We start from the raw sequence: 20,671 nt of genomic DNA, 5'->3' as shown, positions 1-20,671 counted from the left end.
AATTCAATTAAAGAAGTGAATTTATAGTATCACCTTATCACGAATCCTGGAATCTTGTAGAACTCATTTTCTGTAATAATTGGATGCAGACACCAATTCCAAAGATATAAATTGTCAAATGTATTCAAAAACAAAGACTAAATGTAGCACTACACTAATTATACAAAAGGGAAAAACTAATTAAAATTCAACTCTAGATCAACAAATCAAAGACAAATCACTTCCGTGACCAAATCAAAGACCATGGGATCGCATATGATAACACACAAATCATTAAACAAAAAAGGTTATAAACACATTGACTACAATACCGGTTAGTAAGACGAAGGTGAGTCTCTCATTAGTATTGTTAGTCAGACATTCAATAACTACGCAGGTTAGTATTTATGTCAGGTAACTTCTCGTTATATATATATCAGTCTCATTAACGTTTAGGTGGAGAGAAAGATCCTATCATTACTTGTTACCACAATTTCCCTTAACTGATTATTATTCAATGATTAAGGATAGGCAGGGCCACCTATAATCTGGTGTCTATTAACTTGTGTCAATTTCAGACTAAACAGTTAAACAGGAATGAGAAGATATTTCTCGGCGTTGACAGATTTTATTTCTAAAATTATCAACAAAACAGTTGAATGCAACACACATTTATATTTAAGAAAACTAAATGATATTACACATTCTAGAGTTATGAATCACAGATTAACATTTCTAATTGATTTCTCAAATGTCATGAATCACAAACTCCAAACTGTTAAACTTATGTGAACTTCGTCACAGAGAGGCCTCTCTGGCTTCGGGCTCAGATAACAGCACACGGCACGAGGTCCGTGTGGTTTGGAACAAAGGCAGTCCGGTTCGGCTTTGTCCAAGAACTTCCACTCAGTCGATGCACCTGGAAGTTGGGGTTTCGCGAATGTAGAGTCTTTTCCAAACAGATTTTCCACTGGTTTGAAGGCTCCAAGGTTGTGCACAAAATCTTCTTTGTAAGCAGGGTTCCACCGTAGTTACTTGAAGACAAAGTCTTTGAGGAAAGCAGGGCCCTGTTCGTTCCAAGGGTCAAGTTTCTTAAGACTCAAATAGCTATTTAAATGACTTTCGTATTCAGTCGACTTAGTCAATTGTCCAGCTGGATGGCTGGGCACAGGCGGGCAGCGCAGTCTGTAAAGTTCTTTATTTAATAAAGTCCTTTAAAAGAATTCTTCGTACGGCTCAATCTCCTTCTCCCAGTTTAACCCTTCTGTTGCTGGTAAAGACTTAGTTGGTTTCTGGTTCCGGTTCTGGCAACAGAGATACAAGTTGAGCTGTGGCAGCGAGTTACTGGTTTAGGTGAGAGAGAGAGAGAGATGCCGTGCGTTACCCTTTATACGCCTGTCAGATCAATAGGTGATTGGTTCTTTAGTTTGTGAGATTGGATTTCGGCTTCAGCCCCCAGTGTCCTATTGGAGGGGGGCTTGATTTATGACTGATGTCAATCCATGCCATCTTTTGGAAATGCCGGTTGGCACGGGTTCGTAGCTCTGTGTCGGGATTTCGGCTCTCGTCCATTTCAAAGAGTTTTTATTTCCTACAGGCCCCCTTCCCCAGACATCTCACAGCAGGGATTCCAAGCTATTTGGCCCATTCTTGGTGCCATCCTCCCAAGACTGTCACTTTGATGTAAACCAGTTCACATGCTGATGAGTTAAGGAAATCTGATAAATTTGGGGGGGAGAGGTCTTCTTTAGATCAGTGCTTCAGCTCAGAGCTAAAATGCTCTTATCAGAATACACCCAACATAACGCTACACTGGTTAATTCTGTTCTGGGAAAACCACAATCCTGCAGGTTTAATAAGTCTCTCTACACATCAGTCCCTGAGTACCTTCAACCAATGGTCATTTTGACCAATTAAGCCCAAGAATTGAGTCAATTAAGTTGTCAAGGACTACCCAGTGAAGACGTGAACTCACGACTAGGTCACACTGTGAGCTCACCAGAGCAGACATTACACTGAGCTCACTGTGAGCTCACTTAGCGCTTTTCCAGCGACATGGTGCCGGTGCTGGAGCCGGAGCTGCTGCTCGGCCTGGGATCCAGCTGATCTTTTTTGAACCGGCCCGCTTTTCCACCGGTTTTGACGTCACTGGATGTGGGCGTTCCCAAGCATGGAGTAGAAGTGGAGAAACACAGCAATAGTAATCAGCACCGAGGCGACTGCGTCTTTAAACCCCATTTAACATCACAATCAAACTCATTCCGCGTCTATGGCAAATCGTAACCCTAATGTTACAAATGTTCCCTAAACACCTATTTTGCAGGATCAATAAAAAATTATTAGGATTTTTTAAACTTTTACTGACACACATAGTTAATAGCAATGTGTTATAACTTTACCGAAAATAATAATCTGTATATCTTTAATTGTTTAGACGTTATTAAGATATAATGCATCTTTCACATAGGGAACATTTGTAACATGTTAGGAAAAACAAACAAATGATTTGAAAATATTCATAATTACAGCATACAATTTGTCAGGCTTCATAACAATGGTATTTATAACATACTCTGTAAAAATCAAGCAAATAGCATTTGTGGTTCACGAGAAAATATGTATATATAATCAAAGCTATCAGACTATAGCAGCCGGTGTATGAAGACACATACGATTATACAGCATTATTTGGCAGCTTCGCAAGACCTAATTTGAAACGTTGTTGGTAAGTTAGATAATTAGTGGGGACCCTCTATTTGCAGTTCTTCCCCTCCATAATTGCTAAAATAAAGTTTTACTGACATTTTATTGACCCTACCACTGCATAGGGCACATCTGTAACATGAACGCTACTGAATGGCACATACATTGAAAACTACGGAGAACTGAGACAAATCCACTTTACACTTCATAAATAATCTTAAAACGTTTCCAACCAAGGCAACACCCACTTGAAATACGTTCATTCTCATTTTTGGTAAACAAAAAGAGAGATTGTTACATATGTTCCCTATGATGCATCTACAGAGAGAGAGAGACAGACAGACACTAACACTCTCTCTCTCTCTCTCTCTCTCTCTCTCTCTCAGCTGGGAGTGTGTGGGAGGGGTCTGCAGTGAGCGGGAGTGCTGCTGAGAGCTCTGTCCTTTGGCTGCGTTTTTTTGTTGCTTTACTTTTTTCAGTTTGTTTATTTTGTCTTCTGTTTTCAGTGCTTTTCTTATTGTGGGGGAACAGGGGAGGGGAGGGGGGAGTACCGGTAGTTCTTCCCGGGTCGGGGGGTCGGACCCCCTGAATGCGTCTTTTGAAAAACTGACCCGACGCCATGGAGTCAAGATCGCTCCGGTGCAGTTCTGCCCCCTAGAGCAGTGTGTGTTAGCGGTTGGGGAGGTAGCAGGGTGTGAAAATATCAAGTCTGCTGCCATTGTTATCTTCTTAAAAACCACTGATCTGCTCAATCAGCTAGTGGCTAATGGCACAGTGTTAGACGACACTTTCACCCCGGTGTTGCCGCTCGCTGCTCCTGCCCGGAAGGTAACGCTGTCTAACGTCCCTCCGTTCATCCGCACCGGCTCGGGCAGCTGATGTCCGGCATTAAGAGGGTCCCGCTGGGCTGCAAAGCCCCGCAACTGAAACACGTCGTGTCCTTCCGAAGGCAGCTGTATATGATCCTCAATAACATCAATGAGGATCTTAATGTCTCCGAAGTTGGATCTCTCTTGCTGCCACCACCACGAAGATTGCTCTTTAGTAATGTTGGAAAGTCAAAGACAGCAACCGTCAGGGTTCTTGCATATGACGTATTCGTGCTGCACCTCTCTGCAAGGATCCAGGACAGTTTGTCAATGTAAACTCCAGTGCCTGGGAATATTTCCACCTAAAAGACAATGGTAAATAAAAAACAAGTTTATCCCCAAACTATTCTTATATTATGTTAAGTGGAATACATTATCAGTAAGGCTGTGATTTTGTTACAGAAATGTGTTATTAAAGACCACAGTATGTCTCAATTCTAAGTTTATTAATTTACAGACATAATAAAGTCAGTGAATCTGTGACACCCATAATTCAATTACATTCTTATTATCAACTATAACTATGAATATAACTGATAATGTAGCATCATTAGATTGTTTACAACCAATATTTGTTTTCAATATATATATTTTTACCTTGTCTTTGTAATATTGTAGACCAAGAGTGTTATACCTGTTTTGGTGATTCTTTGTCAGATTCAGAACAATTTGCTGTGGGGCTGTCAGAACCACTTGATGGTGACACACTTTTGTCTTCATCGCTGATAAATGTGGCTTTTGTTACAATTTTTTTCAGATTGTCCAAAAGGTCTGGAATCTCTGGAGAAAAAAACCTTAGTATTAAATGATAATCATTTCTAGTAATATATTTAATACAAAGTGAAAACAAAACCATCAATGCCTGCAATTATACTTGAGAGACTTGCTCTATGTTATTGGCAAACTGACCTTTTTGTGGGTCATTAACATTAGCTACGAAAAAAATAAAAGAGATAAAATACAAGAATTACCAGGTCTAATGTAATGCATATAGTCATTAATGTAGGATTATGAAGTTATGTTGAAAAACTTTATTTAATAATCAGTATTATTAAACTATTAGACAGTGCACATTAAGAGTCTGTATTGTGGTTCTAGATTACTTCAGTATGATCAACTATAATACATTACTCTGGAATCTAAATTACTGAAGAATAACATTTATCAAGGTAAGGAATTATTTGCTATAAATAAAAAAACTTACCATCAACCATACGGTTTCGAAGACATTGGTTTTCATTTTTAAGTCTTGTGTTTTCCTTTTCGAGCTGCTTAACGTTTTGCTGTAGCTCAACTTCACTGGACTCTTTAAATGTCTGTAGAATATGACGGGATCTAATTCTTGAAGCTCCATCGGTTTTCTTTCTTATTTTGTGCTGTATTCAGAGAGAAAAAGAGTTTAAAATGAACTGATAAAATGATATATATATATATATATATATGAAAATGATTTAAAAAACACAATCCTGCAATACATTTATTTAATATTTGCAGTAATTATCTCACCGGTAACTGTGGTTCATCAAGGTCACTATCATCTGAAATTTGAAGTTTTTTGTTTGGTTTAGGTACTGTCTTCATTTTAGGACAGGGCATTTTTGTTAGGTCATTAAGTTTTCTTCTTAGTTCGCCTTCTTTTCCTAAAATAAAAATAAAATAAATAAAACCCTGCATTATGTCCACAGATATTTGGGGATTATATTTATTTGTCATAAAAATACTGTGCTTTGACCATACAAATTAAGATGAACAGCCAACACTGAATCAAAACTGAAGTTAAATTATATCTGGTTTAATTTATTTTGTGATTTGGGGGATTTTATTGTAAAGCACAACACACAATAAATCGTTCTTACAAATGCCAGTCAAGTATGACGAGTTTTTAGCGCCCTCACCACCACCTACCATGTTATAAGAGTATGTTAGAAGTACAACACATTAATAACTTAAACATTCATTTCAAATATACTGTGATTGTATATATCAAATAGCATGTAAAGACTTTAATGTTTTTTTTTTTTAAATAAACATTGTTACCAGTCATAATGATCTGCGCTTCATGGACAGGCCATCCACCTTTTGGAGGTTTGTTCGTGTCTCTCCACTCTGCTCTGAAGTTTCGAGTCGTCTCTTCGTCATCATCAGCAATGCTGAATAAATCAAAATTGCGAAAGCAAGCAGTGGGAATCACGCTGTAAGAGTCTTTGTCGACCCCGCTTTCCCACTTCACCAACGCGTGCATCACCGCCATACTACCTTCACCTTCTCGTCCGTTTTTTCTGCGCGTTTTTCCCCCGACAAGTCACGGCACAAAAAACAGTCCCGCTCTGCATTCTGGTACTTGGCGCTCTTAATAACACCAACAGGGTGTAATCGCATAGACCACTCGAGTATAAAGTACTACATATCTCATCTGTTACAGTTTTTTTTCTTCTTCTGAAACTGCAAGCGCACTACATAAAGTTTGGCAAATGAAGAAATTTGGATGATGAGTTTACAATCTTATAAACAGTATTTAAGTAAACCTAGATATGCAATTCCAAAAAGAACAGCATCGAGATGGAGAAACAGGATACAAAAATAATAATACAATGTTTATACTTTTTGTATTTTAATTACAGTATGTAATTATTGCCTTTTGATTTACATTTACAGAAAAAGAACGGCGGCAAACGTGGACTACCCAACAAGAAGCAACAAAGTTACTAAAATATCAGATTCTCAGGTAAGCTTCATGCAGCCATACATGTATAATTATAAAATCAATCCAAAAAATAGACCTTGTTTACCCTACAACTGATTTGAGTGTTAATTCTATTTAAGATATAAAAAAATATTTTGTTTTCTGAACTAATAATCTGTGAACATTCTATTATCTCTATAATTTTAATTAATACATTTATTTTATTATTGGTGGAACATTATATTTTTCAGCTCAGATGATTTCACGTACCATCAATTTTTCTGTTAATAAATGTGCAAAAACAAATCAGATGGATAGGCCCCTACATATGAACATTAAGTTAAAGGCCTAGAGTGAGTGTTCTTCACTTCCAGTCATGGCGGGCCACAATCCAGCTCTTTGTAACTCATCAACAACCAAAGACCTGGGAAAAGGGTTAAATGGCTTCAGTTAAGCCAATTAGGTAATTAAGAGCTCAACTGGAAAAAAAACAGCAGGCATAGGGGTACTTTAGGACCACAGTCACTGACATAACCTACAATGTTGTTGTAATGAAAATCAGCAGACAGTGGGCCTCCTCCAGGACTAAGGTTGAGAAGCACTGGTCTTGAAGACCACAATAACAATCGACCTCAAGGGCTAGGGATATTCGAGGTGATGCTAAACCAGTCCTGAATGTTTAAATATAATGTTATTTTCTTGTAGTGTGCCGTTGCTGTTAATGCAACCAGTTATATTGAGCCATCAAATACAGAAGCTGACGAAAGACATCAACATGTAAATTTAGTTGTAAATTTAAAGTGTGTGTGAAAAGTATTTTGTATATGGAGATTAACCCATAGTTTCACAGATAAATTGTGGACCAGTGATATTCAGGATCTTCAAAACAAGTCCTGAATGCTCAAACTTAACACTTCTTTTTTTAGAGTGTCGTTGCTGTCAATCCAGCCAGTGATGTGGAGCCATCAGATACAGAAGCTGATGAAAAACAACATGTAAATTTCCTAAATTAATATGGTGCATCAAAATACTTATTTAGCACTTTCAACTGTTTCTTTGTGATTCCTAAAATTACTTTACAGGCTGGGGCTGGGGGAAGACACTGCGCCCGCCTGGAGAAGCCTGTACAAGCCCCCCTCAATAAGAGAGCTGGCAATCTGCAGTGGAGGGTGTTACACACCATTATTGCTGTCAATTCTTTTATTACTGTTCTTAACCCTGCTGTGTCCGACGCCTGCCCATTCTGTGCTCAGAGAGAGACCGTGTTTCACTGTTTCAGCACTTGCTCTCGGCTGTCACCCATTTTTAGTCTTTTAACTCGTCTTTTTACTGATCTTAACCTGATTTTTAACACAAAGGTTTTTATTTTAGGGGCGCGATACACCAGAAAGACCAAACATGTGGACCAGCTGGTAAACTTCTTGCTGGGCCAGGCTAAAATGGCCGTCTATAAGACTAGGAAGAACAGAGTGTGTGGGGAGGGCAGTGAGGATGCAGTGAGAGTGTTTGCCATGCTGGTCAAGTGCAGAGTCAGACTAGAGTTTAACTATTACAGGCTGATGAATGATTTGGAGAGTTTTGAACAGGTCTGGTGTATTAATGATGCCCTTTGTGAATTGTATGATGGGGAGTTGGTTTTTATTATGTAATTCATTTATAGGGTTTAGTATTTGATGGTTGTTTTGTTGTGTGTATTGGGTTGCTTTCTTTAAAAGTGTACAGATCAGTGGCGGAGTTAATGCTTGTTGGGGGGAGACAAACAAAGGGGAACACTATTTTTTATTTATTTATTTATTTTTTTTTGTATGAATTATTGCGTGTTGCAAACAGGCAATGAAGTCTGATAAAAGTCAAAAAGTCTCTCTCTCTCTCACACACACACACACAGCCAGCAAGACACACAGAGCCAGCCAGCTCAGCGATGACATCACAAACATCTCTCTCAGGTGACTCCTATGACATCACAGAGCACGTACATTCCGTTGCTTGCCGTCTGTCAACCACTCAGTCACTGCCAGCCAGACTGGCTGGCTGACTGGATGGTGGGGCTGCTTGCTGCTGCTGCGTACCTTAGCAAGCTTATTTGCTTGACCGGCCTTCCTCCTCCGCCCACATGCCCACCTATGTCCGATCTGCTGTTCACCTGGATCACAGCTCCGCCCCAACAAGGCAGAGCCTCCCAAGAATGGTACAAACTCACCCACGTTCCCTCCACGGAAAGCTATAGCAAAAGGCAAAAGCATTATACGTAATGAGGAGGAACCCGAGTCCAAGACGCATCCGACCAGCCATACATATTTGTGTGTATTAAAGATCACATTTTATTACATTTAGATTTTCTGTACTTTATTACATCTTTTTGTGATTTTTAAATGTATTGTTTCTTTTCCTTATATATGTATGTATGTATGTATGTATGTATGTATGTGTGTGTGTGTCTGTGTGAAAGTGTATGTGTTTGTGTGTCTCTGTGTGAAAGTGAGTGTGTGTGTGTCTGTCTCTGTGTTTGTGTGTCTGTCTCTGTGTGAAAGTGAGTGTGTGGGCGTGTGTCTGTCTGTGAAAGTGTGTGTGTGTGTGTGGGTGTGACAGTGTGTATGAGTGTCTGTCTGTCATGTAACTCGCACATCTGTGAGGGCACCATTTTTGCAGAAAGAGATGTACACATTTTGGAGCAACATATGCTGCCGTCCAGACATCGTCTTTTCCAGGGACGTCCCTGCATTTTTCAGCAGGATAACGCCAAACCACATTCTGCCCAGATTACAAGCGCATGGTTGCGTAGGCAGAGAGTGCGGGTGCTAGCATGGCCTGCCTGCAGTCCTGACCTGTCTCCGAATTGAGAATGTGTGGCGCACTATGAAGTGCAAATTAAGACAATGAAGGCCCTGTGCAGTTGCGCAGCTGAGGAAATGCATAATGGATGAATGGGGGGAAATCCCACTTGCTAAACTTAACCAAGTGGTGTCTTCAGTGCCCAAGTGCTTAATAAGTGTTATTAAAAGAAAAGGTGATGTTACATAGTGGTAAACAGTCGACTGTCCCAACTTTCTTGGTTTCTTTTCACTGCTAATGAGATGCTGTAGAGTGAGTTAGTTATATTGCTTTCAGGAGCTCTAATCGTATTGATGAGTTCATGCAGCATTTGTAATTGAATTTCAAAAAGAAATCCTTGCTGTCTGGCCTGTGTGTATGAGATGTACTCTGTCAATCTTTGGCTAACAACTGAAACATTGGTAGAACAGAAATGGCAACATAAAAAAGAAAAGTACATTTTAAAAGAGCACATTAAATAGGATGAATATACAGTTTTTTACAATCACTTTGTCACTAATTTCAGAACCTTGATGTCATTTTTCAAAACTCTAGACACAAAACTCAAAACGGTCATCACTTGTAACACAGGCTGTCCAATGTTCAAAACATTGCATTGTGCATTCATATCTTTAAAGAAACCTAGCACTTGCAGACTTGTTGGTTCAAATAACTCATTTATCATGAAATACCATAGTAACATAGTAACACAGAAGATACCGATAGTTTCACTGTGTAGTTGTTCGTACAATCATTAAATATTGTAGTACAAAATATGTGATACATGTTTCATTATGGTACTACACATAAATACATCACTGTAAAAGGACTAGTAGAGAGAATACTACAGACACAGTGGAATCATTGAACAAAATCTGAAATGTATTGATGCAATACAATCAAATCACACCATAGGTTTCTTTGAAGCCATGCAACAATAATTAGCTACAAAAAAGAACAAAACTACAGTAAAATGTCAACTGCAGTGTTCCTCACTTGGCTTAGTGTAAAACAAAGGATTGATTACTGTACTTCTGAATTTCCATCAGCCCTGTGTTCAGGTTCAGGTTCTCACAACCATTTTTCACAAGAGGCATCTTGAAACTGAACATACCTGAACATACTCAGTCATCAGCTGCTTCACTCTGTCTGCATTTCTTTCAAAAGGCACACTATACTCTGTGCTACACATTGGTATGCAGTATACAGTCATTTGACAATTGAGAGTAGCCTAATGTTTAGTGCATGCTGAAGACTTGCCGCTTCTCAGTACGGACATTTCTGATGATTGAGGCCACAGTTGATCCTGAGTTGATTCTGAGGTTTGATTGAATCATTGTAGCTGCCTCAGTCATGGTCATGCCATGATTTACAACATGCTCTACAACTATTTCTCGGATTTCACTGGACACTATTTGCTGTTGCTGCCGCTGTCTGGTCCGTGGCCTTGTCCTCTACCACGTTCCCCCAACACCTCTCAAATGAGGCCCATGGCTGCCTCTCTGGTGAGGCCTAAGCCCTCCTCTATGACGAGGCCCACGACCACCTCTCAGAAGGGGTGCATGTCCCCTTCCATTCCTTTGACCACCACGTCTTCCTCCTCCCACTGCTTGACCTCTATTGTGACCTGGATGACTTGCCGGCTCCATGTTATCACTGTGTTGCTGGGGTGGATAGCACTCATTTCACTCGATACTCGTACCACAATGTGAAATCAATCATCAATAACCAGTTGGCAGTATTGGAAAAGCAATTACAAGGGCCTGCATACATACAGTAATGTCAAATCTGATGTGGAAGAACAATCATCTTCAACCAGGTTGGAGCGTTAGTTGCAATGACTTTAATACACGCAGCGTGGAGAGGAACAGTGACTCAAGTAGATCCCAAAGTCGCTCTGCCTTCATTTTAACAGTCAGAGCTTTTATACACAAAAATCAAAGAGCTGGTTATAATCAGAAAGTCATTACTATGTTATCTTAAAAGTTAGCTAAGCAGAATTTATATCATTATAGGACAGAGTTCATAGATCAACACATGGATTAGGGAGCAGGCACTTCAATCATACTGTTTGACATTGTCTCCAAGATTCTCATCGTAAATAACAAACAGAAATCAAACTACCTTCTGGCCTGACCTTCTAGCTTGACCTTATCTTTCTTAAGTATACAAGAGAGAAAAACAGGTATTAGAGAAAAAATTTCTAACTTTCCTTCCACACTGCAAACATGGTGTGGAAAAGTGCTACATGATGATGAATGATGATGAAATATTACATCCATAGATAATGTAGTCCAACTGGTTCATGCTCCTCGTTTATTGATGTCAATGGATCTCATTATCCTGAAACTTTCATGATCGAAACTTGGAATATTGTTTGTCAGTTTCCATAAAATTATGCATTAAGAGTAATGCAACAGTCACTTATCATTTTGAGCAGCTGTATCAATTGATAGTTAGATCTTTGTAATGAAATGAATAGACAGTGATCTCAGATGTAATGTGTGAATTGCATTTTGAAATGGTAATACTTTGATGTTAAGTTGTGTCATTTTAGTTCAATGAACAAATGATCTGAGGTTGATGTGTATTGTATCCAAGCAATTGTAAAAAAGTGTTAGAGTTTTGAAAAATGTGCATTTTGATCATCGGGTGTGAGTTTAGTGTCTAGAGTTTTGAAAAATGACATCAAGGTTCTGAAATGAGTGCCAAAGTGATTGTAAAAAAGTGTAATATCAGGGGACAGTGGCTATTAGTGATCTGGCCTTCCGTGGCCTCTGTATTAATGTAACAGGTCACATTGTATGTGTACACTGATACTTGATAGTATAATATAGTACAAGTAAAAAACATACATAGGTATCATAGAAGTATTTTGCAGAAATGATTATGGATAGTTATCAAAATGGAGAGGAAATGCTAAATCCAGTCTCCCCAGGCTGAGCTTCTATTGCTGCACCTGCTGGCCCCACTATATGGATAGAGCCACACCAAGTACAAGAGTCTCCCCATTGCTATTTATATCTCCCTATCCAGTCTTCTGTAGGTGTCAGGGTGGGGTGCCTATTCCCCTGCATGCTTTGAAACCTATAGCACTTGGGACGCACACTTGGGATCCGGTTCCTCTGCCCCTCACATACACATGAGGAATCCTAGGTGCTCAACACGTCATACTGTCTCTTTCATCTCATGTGTAAACTATGGACAAATACATGACTAAACGTGTTTAGTTGCTTTTCCCAGAATGCTTTGCGCCACGATATGCAAATAACGGGGACTATGATTGGCTCCCTGACATTACCCACACTGCGACTGATGCTACCCATTTCACTACCCAACAAAGACCCATAATATGCGTGTGTCTGTCTGTCTGTCTGTCAAAGTATGTGTGTGTGTGTCTGTGTGTGTCTGTGTCTGTCTGTCTGTGTGTGAAAGTGTGTGTGTGTCTGTCTGTCTGTCTGTCATGTAACTTGCACATCTGTGAGGGCACCACTAATGCAGAAAGAGATGTACACATATTGTTTATTTTCCATATATATGTATGTATGTATGTATGCATGTCCAATTGCTTTGACAATACAAATGAATTGAATTGAGAGGGAGAGAGAGAGAGTAAGAGAGAGAGAGACAGACAGACAGACAGACAGACACACACACACACACACACACACACACACAGAGAGCCAGCCAGCCAGCTCAGCGATGACATGACGAGCCTCTCTCAGCTTACTGCTATGACATCACAGAGCACGTACATTCCGTTTAACAAATCGTTAAACAAAAAAGGTTATAAACACATTGACTACAATACCGGTTAGTAAGACGAAGGTGAGTCTCTCGTTAGTATTATTAGTCAGACATTAAATAACTACGCAGGTTAGTATTTATGTCAGGTAACTTCTCGTTATATATATATCAGTCTCATTTACGTTTAGGTGCCGAGAAAGATCCTATTTGTTACCACAATTTCCCTTAACTGATTATTATTCAATGATTAAGGATAGGCAGGGCCACCAATAATCTAATGTCTATTAACTTGTGTCAATTTCAGACTAAACAGTTAAACAGGAATGAGAAGATATTTCTCGGCGTTGACAGATTTTATTTCTAAAATTATCAACAAAACAGTTTAATGCAACTCACATTTATATTTAAGAAAACTAAATGATATTACACATTCTAGAGTTATGAATCACAGATTAACATTTCTAATTGATTTCTCAAATGTCATGAATCACAAACTCCAAACTGTTAAACTTATGTGAACTTCGTCGCAGAGAGGCCTCTCTGGCTTCGGGCTCAGATAACAGCACACGGCACGAGGTCCGTGTGGTTTGGAACAAAGGCAGTCCGGTTCGGCTTTGTCCAAGAACTTCCACTCAGTCGATGCACCTGGAAGTTGGGGTTTCGCGAATGTAGAGTCTTTTCCAAACAGATTTTCCATTGGTTTGAAGGCTCCAAGGTTGTGCACAAAATCTTCTTTGTAAGCATGGTTCCACCGTAGTTACTTGAAGACGAAGTCTTTGAGGAAAGCAGGGCCCTGTTTGTTCCAAGGGTCAAGTTTCTTAAGACTCAAATAGCTATTTAAGTGACTGACACTTTCGTATTCAGTCGACTTAGTCAATTGTCCAGCTGTAAAACTCCACTGATCAGGTGGGTCTGTGAAGTTATTTATTTAATAAAGTCCTTTAAAATAATTCTTCGCTCAATCTCCTTCTCCCAGTTTAACTCTTCTGTTGCCGGCAAAGATTTGGTTGGTTTCTGATTCCGGTTCTGGCAACAGAGCTACAGGTTGAGCTGTGGCAGCGAGTTTCTGGTTCAGGTGAGAGAGAGAGAGAGAGAAAGACTGTCCGCTGTTCCTTATAGTCTGTCAGATCAGTAGGTGATTGGTCCCTGAGTTCTTGAGATTGGATTTCGGTTTCAGCCCCCAGTGTCCTATTGGAGGGAGGCTTTATTTATGACTGATGTCAATCCATGCCATCTTTTGGAAATGCCGGTTGGCCTGGGTTCGTTGCTCTATGTCGGGATTTCGGCTCTCATCCACTTCAAAGAGTTTTTATCACCTACAGGCCCCTTTCTCCAGACATCTCATAGCAGAATTCCAAACTATTTGGCCTCTTCTCGGTGCCATCCTCCCCAAAACTGTCACTTTGATGCAAACCAGTTCCAAGCTGATGAGCTAAGGAAATCTGATAACTTTGGGGGGGGAGAGGTCTTCTTTAGATCAGTGCTTCAGCTCAGAGCCCAAATGCTCTTATCCAAATACACCCAACATAACGCTACATATGTATGTATGTATGTATGTATATATGTGTAGAAGGAAAATTAGAAATTATTTTCTTACACCTGTTTTTCTCTCTTGTATACTTAAGAAAGATACGGTCAAGCTAGAAGGTCAGCCCAGAAGATAGTTTGATTTCTGTTTGTTATTTACGATGAGAACCTTGGAGACATTGTCAAACGGTATGACCTACGTGCCTGTTACCTAAAACCATGTGTTGACCTATGAACTCTGTTCTATAATGATATATGTTCTGCTTAGTTAGCCTTTAAGATAACATTGTAATGACTTTCTAGCATGTATGGATGTATGTATGTATGTATATATATATATATATATATGTATGTATGTATGTATGTCCAATTGCTTTGACAATACAAATGAATTGAATTGAGAGGAAGAGAAAGAGAGAGAGAGAGAGAGAGAAAGAGAGAGAGAGAGACAGACAGACAGACAGACAGACAGCTCAGCGATGACATCACGAGCCTCTCTCAGCTGACTGCTATGACATCACAGAGCACGTACATTCCGTTGCTTGTCGTCTGTCAACCACTCAGTCACTGCTAGCCAGACTGTCCCTAAGACAAAGTGTACAATACTTCAATTATATCTCCTCCAGACAGATAAAGAGTATTAAGAGCTACGATGAAGTTACCCAGGAGACGTAAAAAGCTTGCATCACCTGGTATTTCCTGGAGGTCACCCATCCAAGTACTAACCAGGCCCTGGCCCGTTTAGTTTCCAAGGTCTGACGAGATCGGGCACGTTCAGGACGGTGTAGCCGCAAGCCGAGATGCCTGGCTGCATGATGTCTCTTAAAGGCTGGCGGGTATTGACGGAATTTCCAGCAAAAAATAAAAAATAAAAAAATAAAAAAATGGAGGGAAAAATAACAGTGCAGGAAAGGGTGTTGAAAGTAGCCGGGAACGTGTACAATTCTTCAATTATATCTCCTCCAGACAGAAAGAGAGTATTAAGAGCTACGATGAAGTTACCCAGGAGACGTAAAAAGCTTGCAGCACCTGGTATTTCTAGGAGATCTCCCATCCAAGTACTGACCAGGCCATGCCCCGTTTAGCTTCCGAGATCTGACGAGACGGGGTGCGTCCAGGACGGTGTAGCCGCAAGCCGAGAGGCCTGGCTGCATGATGTCTCTTAAAGGCTGACGGGTGTTGACGGAACTTCCAGCAAATAAAAAAAGAAAAATGGAGGGAAAAATATCAGTTCACCAAAGGGTGTTGAAAGTAGCCGGGTACGTGTACATTTCTTCAATTATATCTCCTCAGACAGAAAGAGAGTATTAAGATCTACGATGATGTTACCCAGGAGACGTATAAAGCTTGCAGCACCTGGTATTTCCAGGAGGTCACCCATCCAAGTACTGACCAGGCCCTGCCCTGTTTAGCTTCCGAGATCTGATGAGATCGGTCGCGTTCAGGACGGCGTGGCCGCAAGCCGAGAGGCCTGGCAGCATTAAGTCTCTTAAAGGCGGGCGGGTTTTGACGGACCTTCCAGCAATAAAAAAAAGAAAAAAGAAAAATGGAGGGAAAAATATCAGTGCAGCAAAGGGTGTTGAAAGTTGCCGGGTACGTGTACATTTCTTCAATTGTATCTTCTCCTGACAGAAAGAGAGTATTAAGAGCTACGATGAAGTTACCCAGGAGACGTAAAAAGCTTGCAGTACCTAGTTTTTCCAGGAGGTCACCAATCCAAATACTGACCAGGTCCTGCCACGTTTTGCTTCCTAGATCTGACAAGATCGGGCGCGTTCAGGACGGTGTGGCCGCAAGCCAAAAAGCCTGGCTGCATGATGTCTCTTAAAGGCTGGCGGGTATTGATGGAACTTCCAGCAAAAAAAAGAAAAATGGAGGGAAAAATACCAGTGCAGCAAATGGTGTTGAAAGTAGCCGGGTACGTGTACAAATCCTCAATTATAACACCTCCAGACAGAAAGAGAGTATTAAGAGCTACAATGAAGTTACTCAGGAGACTAAAAAGCTTGCAGCACCAGGTATTTCCAGGAGGTCTCCCATCCAAGTATTGACCAGGCCCTGCCCCGTTTAGCTTCCGAGATCTGACAAGATCGGGCACGTTCAGGTCAGTGTGACCGCAAGCCTAGAGAGCTGGCTGCATGATGTCTCTTAAAGGCTGGAGGGTATTGACGGAACTTCCGGCAAAAAAAAAAAGAAAAAAGAAAAATGGAGGGAAAAATATCAGTGCAGCAAAGGGTGTTGAAAGTAGCCGGGTACGTGTACAATTCTTCAATTATATCTCCTCCAGACTGAAAGAGAGTATTACGAGCTACGATGAAGTTACCCAAGAGACGTATAAAGCTTGCAGCACCTGGTATTTCCAGGAGGTCACCCATCCAAGTACTGACCAGGACCTGCCCCGTTCAGCTTACGCGATCTGACGAGATCGAGCACGTTCAGGACGGTGTGGACACAAGCCGAGAGGCCTGGCTGCATGATGTCTCTTAATGGTTGGCGGGTATTGACGGAACTTCCAGCAAAAAAAAAAAAAAAAAAAACGGAGGGAAAAATATCAGTGCAGCAAAGGATGTTGAAAGTAGCCAGGTACGTGTACAATACTTCAATTATATCTCCTCCAGACAGAAAGAGAGTATTAAGAGCTACGATAAAGTTACCCAGGAGACGTAAAAAGCTTGCAGAACCAGGTATTTCCAGGAGGTCCCACATTCAAGTAATGACCAGGCCCTGCCCCGTTTAGCTTCCGAGATCTGACGAGATGGGGCGCGTTCAGGACGGTGTGGTTGCAAGCCAAGAGGCCTGGCTGTATGATGTCTCTTAAAGGCTGGAGGGTATTGATGGAACTTCCAGCAAAAAAAAAAAAAAAAGAAAAACGGAGGGAAAAATATCAGTGCAGCAAAGGGTGTTAAAAGTAGCCGGGTACGTGTACAATTCTTCAATTATATCTCCTCCAGACTGAAAGAGAGTATTAAGAGCTACGATGAAGTTACACAGGATACGTAAAAAGCTTGCATCACCTGGTATTTCCAGAAGGTCACCCATCCAAGTACTAACCAGGCCCTGGCCCGTTTAGTTTCCAAGGTCTGACGAGATCGGGCGCGTTCAGGACTGTGTGGCCGCAAGCCAAGAGGCCTGGCTGCATGATGTCTCTAAATGGCTGGAGGGTATTGACAGAACTTCCAGCAAAAAAAAATGAAAAAAGAAAAATGGAGGGAAAAATATCAGTGCAGCAAAGGGTGTTAAAAGTAGCCGGGTACGTGTACAATACTTCAATTATATCTCCTCCAGACAGAAAGAGAGTATAGAGAGCTACGATGAAGTTACCCAGGAGACGTAAAAGCTTGCAGCACCAGGTTTTTCTAGGAGGTCTCACATTCAAGTACTGACCAGGTCCTGCCCCGTTTAGCTTCCGAGATCTGATGAGTTCGGGCGCGTTCAGGACAATGTGTCCGCATGCCAAGAGGCCTGGCTGCATGATGTCTCTTAAAGGCTGGAGGGTATTGACGGAACTTCCAGCAAAATAAAAAAGAAAAAAGAAAAATGGAGGGAAAAATACCACTGCAGCAAAGGGTGTTGAAAGTAGCCGGGTACGTGTACAATTCTTCAATTATATCTCCTCCAGACAGAAAAAGAGAATGAAGAGCTATGATAAAGTTACCCAGGAGACGTAAAAAGCTTGCAGCACCAGGTATTTCCACGAGTTCTCACATTCAAGTACTGACCAGGCCCTGCCCCGTTTCGTTTCCGAGATCTGACGAGATCGGGCGCGTTCAGGTCTGTGTGTCCGCAAGCCGAGATGCCTGGTTGCATGATGTCTCTTAAAGGCTGGCGGATATTGATGGAACTTCCAGAAAAAATAAAAAATAAAAATAAAAATGGCGGGAAAAATATCAGTGCAGCAAAGGGTGTTGAAAGTAGCCGGGTACGTGTACAATTCTTCAATTATATCTCCTCCAGACAGAAATAGAGTATTAAGAGCTACGATGAAGTTACCCAGGAGACGAAAAAGCTTGCAGCACCTGGTATTTCCAGGAGGTCACCCATCCAAGTACTGACGAGGCCCTGCAACGTTTAGCTTCCGAGATCTGATGAGATCGACCGCGTTCAGGACGGTGTGGCCGCAAGCCAAGCAGCCTGGCTGCATGATGTCTCTTAAAGGCTGGAGGGTATTGACGGAACTTCCAGCAAATAAAAAAAAAAAAAGAAAAAAAGAAAAACGGAGGGAAAAAAATCAGTGCCGCAAAGGGTGTTGAAAGTAGCCAGGTACGTGTACAATTCTTCAATTAAATTTCCTCCAGACAGAAAGAGAGTATTAAAAGCTACGACGAAGTTCCCCAGGTGACGAAAAAAGCTTGCAGCGCCTGGAATTTCCAGAAGGTCTCACATTCAAGTAATGACCAGGCCCTGCCCAGTTTAGCTTCCGAGAGCTGACGAGAGGGGGCGCGTTCTGGACGGTGTGGCCGCAAGCCAAGACGCCTGGCTGCATGATGTCTCTTAAAGGTTGGCGGGTATTGACGGAACTTCCAGCAGAAAAAATAAATAATAATAAAAATAAAAAAATTGATGGAAAAATATCAGTGCAGCAAGGGTGTTGACAGTAGCTGGGTACGTGTACAATACTTCAATTATATCTCCTCCAGACAGAAAGAGAGTATTAAGAGCTACGATAAAGTTACCCAGGAGACGTAAAAGCTTGCAGCACCAGGTATTTCCAGGAGGTCTCACATTCAAGTACTGACCAGGTCTTGCCCCGTTTACCTTCCGAGATCTGATGAGATCGGGCGCGTTCAGGACGGTGTGGCCGCAAACCTAGAGGCCTGGCTGCATGATGTCTCTAAAAGGCTGGCGGGTATTGACGGAACATCAAAGAAAAAAAATAAAAAAAAATAGAAAAATGGAGGGAAAAATATCAGTGCAGCAATGGGTGTTGAAAGTAGCCGGGTACGTGTACAATACTTCAATTATATCTCCTCCAGACAGAAAGAGAGTATTAAGAGCTACGATGAAGTTACCCAGGAGACGTAAAAGCTTGCAGCACCAGGTATTTCCAGGAGGTCTCACATTCAAGTACTGACCGGGTCCTGCCCCGTTTAGCTTCCGAGATCTGACGAGATCGGGCGCGTTCAGGATGGTGTGGCCGCAAGCCGAGACGCCTGGCTGCATGATGTCTCTTAAAGGCTGGCGGGTATTGACGGAACTTCCAGCAAAAAAAAAAAAAAAAAAAAGAAAAATGCAGGGAAAAATATCAGTGCAGCAAAGGCTGTTGAAAGTAGCCGGGTACGTGTACAATTCTTCAATTATATCACCTCCAGACAGAAAGAGAGAAATAAGAGCTAAGATGATGTTACCCAGGAGACGTAAAAAGTTTGCAGCACCTCGTATTTCCAGAAGGTCACTCATAAAAGTACTGACCAGGCCCTGCCCCGTTTAAATTCCGAGATCTGACGAGATCGGGCGCGTTCAGGACGGTGTGGCCGCAAGCCGAGCTGCCTGGCTGCATGATGTCTCTTAAAGGCTTGCGGGTATTGACGGAACTGCCAGCAAAAAAAAAAAGAAAAATAGAGGGAAATATACCAGTGCAGCAAAGGGTGTTGAAAGTAGCCGGGTACGTGTACAATTCTTCAATTATATCTCCTGGAGACAGAAAGAGAGTATTAAGAGCTACGATGAAGTTACCCAGGAGACGTAAAAAGCTTGCAGCACCTGGTATTTCTAGGAGGTCTCCCATCCAAGTACTGAGCAGGCCCTGCCCCGTTTAGCTTCCGAGATCTGACGAGATCGGGCGCATTCAGGACGGTGTGGCCACAAGCCGAAAGGCCTGGCTGCATGATGTCTCTTAAAGGTTGGCGGGTATTGACGGAACTTCCAGCAAAAAATAAAAATAAAAAAAGAAAAAAGAAAAATGGATGGAAAAATATCAGTGCAGCAAAGGGTGTTGACAGTAGCTGGATACGTGTACAATACTTCAATTATATCTCCTCCAGAAAGAGAGAGAGTATTAAGAGCTACGATAAAGTTACGCAGGAGACGTAAAAGCTTGCAGAACTAGGTATTTCCAGGAGGTCTCACTTTCATGTACTGACCAGGTCCTGCCCCGTTTAGCTTCCGAGATCTGACGAGATCGGGCGCGTTCAGGATGGTGTGGCCGCAAGCCGAGATGCCTGGCTGCATGATGTCTCTTAAAGGCTGGCGGGTATTGACGGAACTGCCAGCAAAAAAAAAAAAAGAAAAATAGAGGGAAATATACCAGTGCAGCAAAGGGTGTTGAAAGTAGCCGGGTACGTGTACAATTCTTCAATTATATCTCCTGGAGACAGAAAGAGAGTATTAAGAGCTACGATGAAGTTACCCAGGA

The 20,671-nt window shown here is 41.4% G+C and overlaps 3 non-coding genes and 15 pseudogenes across 3 annotated transcripts; all 18 read right to left on the bottom strand.

The window, feature by feature from the left end:
* Window positions 1-8,391: 8,391 nt before the first annotated feature.
* On the bottom strand, window positions 8,392-8,505 carry LOC136726894 (U5 spliceosomal RNA). The gene has a single exon (XR_010808273.1). It is a non-coding gene; the product is annotated as a U5 spliceosomal RNA (small nuclear RNA).
* A 6,491-nt stretch (window positions 8,506-14,996) lies between these two features.
* Window positions 14,997-15,115, bottom strand: LOC136727244 (uncharacterized; annotated as a pseudogene).
* A 221-nt stretch (window positions 15,116-15,336) lies between these two features.
* Window positions 15,337-15,455, bottom strand: LOC136726593 (uncharacterized; annotated as a pseudogene).
* A 208-nt stretch (window positions 15,456-15,663) lies between these two features.
* Window positions 15,664-15,782, bottom strand: LOC136726635 (5S ribosomal RNA). Its single transcript, XR_010808219.1, has one exon. It is a non-coding gene; the product is annotated as a 5S ribosomal RNA (ribosomal RNA).
* Window positions 15,783-15,998: 216 nt separating this feature from the next.
* Window positions 15,999-16,117, bottom strand: LOC136726801 (uncharacterized; annotated as a pseudogene).
* Window positions 16,118-16,322: 205 nt separating this feature from the next.
* Window positions 16,323-16,441, bottom strand: LOC136727345 (uncharacterized; annotated as a pseudogene).
* Window positions 16,442-16,657: 216 nt separating this feature from the next.
* Window positions 16,658-16,776, bottom strand: LOC136726744 (uncharacterized; annotated as a pseudogene).
* A 212-nt stretch (window positions 16,777-16,988) lies between these two features.
* LOC136726815 (uncharacterized) lies at window positions 16,989-17,107 on the bottom strand (annotated as a pseudogene).
* A 214-nt stretch (window positions 17,108-17,321) lies between these two features.
* On the bottom strand, window positions 17,322-17,440 carry LOC136726559 (uncharacterized; annotated as a pseudogene).
* Window positions 17,441-17,654: 214 nt separating this feature from the next.
* LOC136726789 (uncharacterized) lies at window positions 17,655-17,773 on the bottom strand (annotated as a pseudogene).
* Window positions 17,774-17,989: 216 nt separating this feature from the next.
* On the bottom strand, window positions 17,990-18,108 carry LOC136726714 (uncharacterized; annotated as a pseudogene).
* A 215-nt stretch (window positions 18,109-18,323) lies between these two features.
* LOC136726555 (uncharacterized) lies at window positions 18,324-18,442 on the bottom strand (annotated as a pseudogene).
* A 223-nt stretch (window positions 18,443-18,665) lies between these two features.
* LOC136726857 (uncharacterized) lies at window positions 18,666-18,784 on the bottom strand (annotated as a pseudogene).
* A 222-nt stretch (window positions 18,785-19,006) lies between these two features.
* Window positions 19,007-19,125, bottom strand: LOC136726459 (uncharacterized; annotated as a pseudogene).
* A 217-nt stretch (window positions 19,126-19,342) lies between these two features.
* LOC136727097 (uncharacterized) lies at window positions 19,343-19,461 on the bottom strand (annotated as a pseudogene).
* A 218-nt stretch (window positions 19,462-19,679) lies between these two features.
* Window positions 19,680-19,798, bottom strand: LOC136726605 (uncharacterized; annotated as a pseudogene).
* A 209-nt stretch (window positions 19,799-20,007) lies between these two features.
* On the bottom strand, window positions 20,008-20,126 carry LOC136726992 (5S ribosomal RNA). The gene has a single exon (XR_010808362.1). It is a non-coding gene; the product is annotated as a 5S ribosomal RNA (ribosomal RNA).
* Window positions 20,127-20,350: 224 nt separating this feature from the next.
* LOC136726751 (uncharacterized) lies at window positions 20,351-20,469 on the bottom strand (annotated as a pseudogene).
* Window positions 20,470-20,671: the final 202 nt, after the last annotated feature.

The sequence above is a fragment of the Amia ocellicauda genome, unplaced genomic scaffold, assembly GCF_036373705.1.
Source record: "Amia ocellicauda isolate fAmiCal2 unplaced genomic scaffold, fAmiCal2.hap1 HAP1_SCAFFOLD_26, whole genome shotgun sequence".
Lineage (NCBI taxonomy): Eukaryota > Metazoa > Chordata > Actinopteri > Amiiformes > Amiidae > Amia > Amia ocellicauda.
Note: the sequence above shows the minus strand (reverse complement) of the source record. Positions and strands in the feature narration are given on the sequence as shown.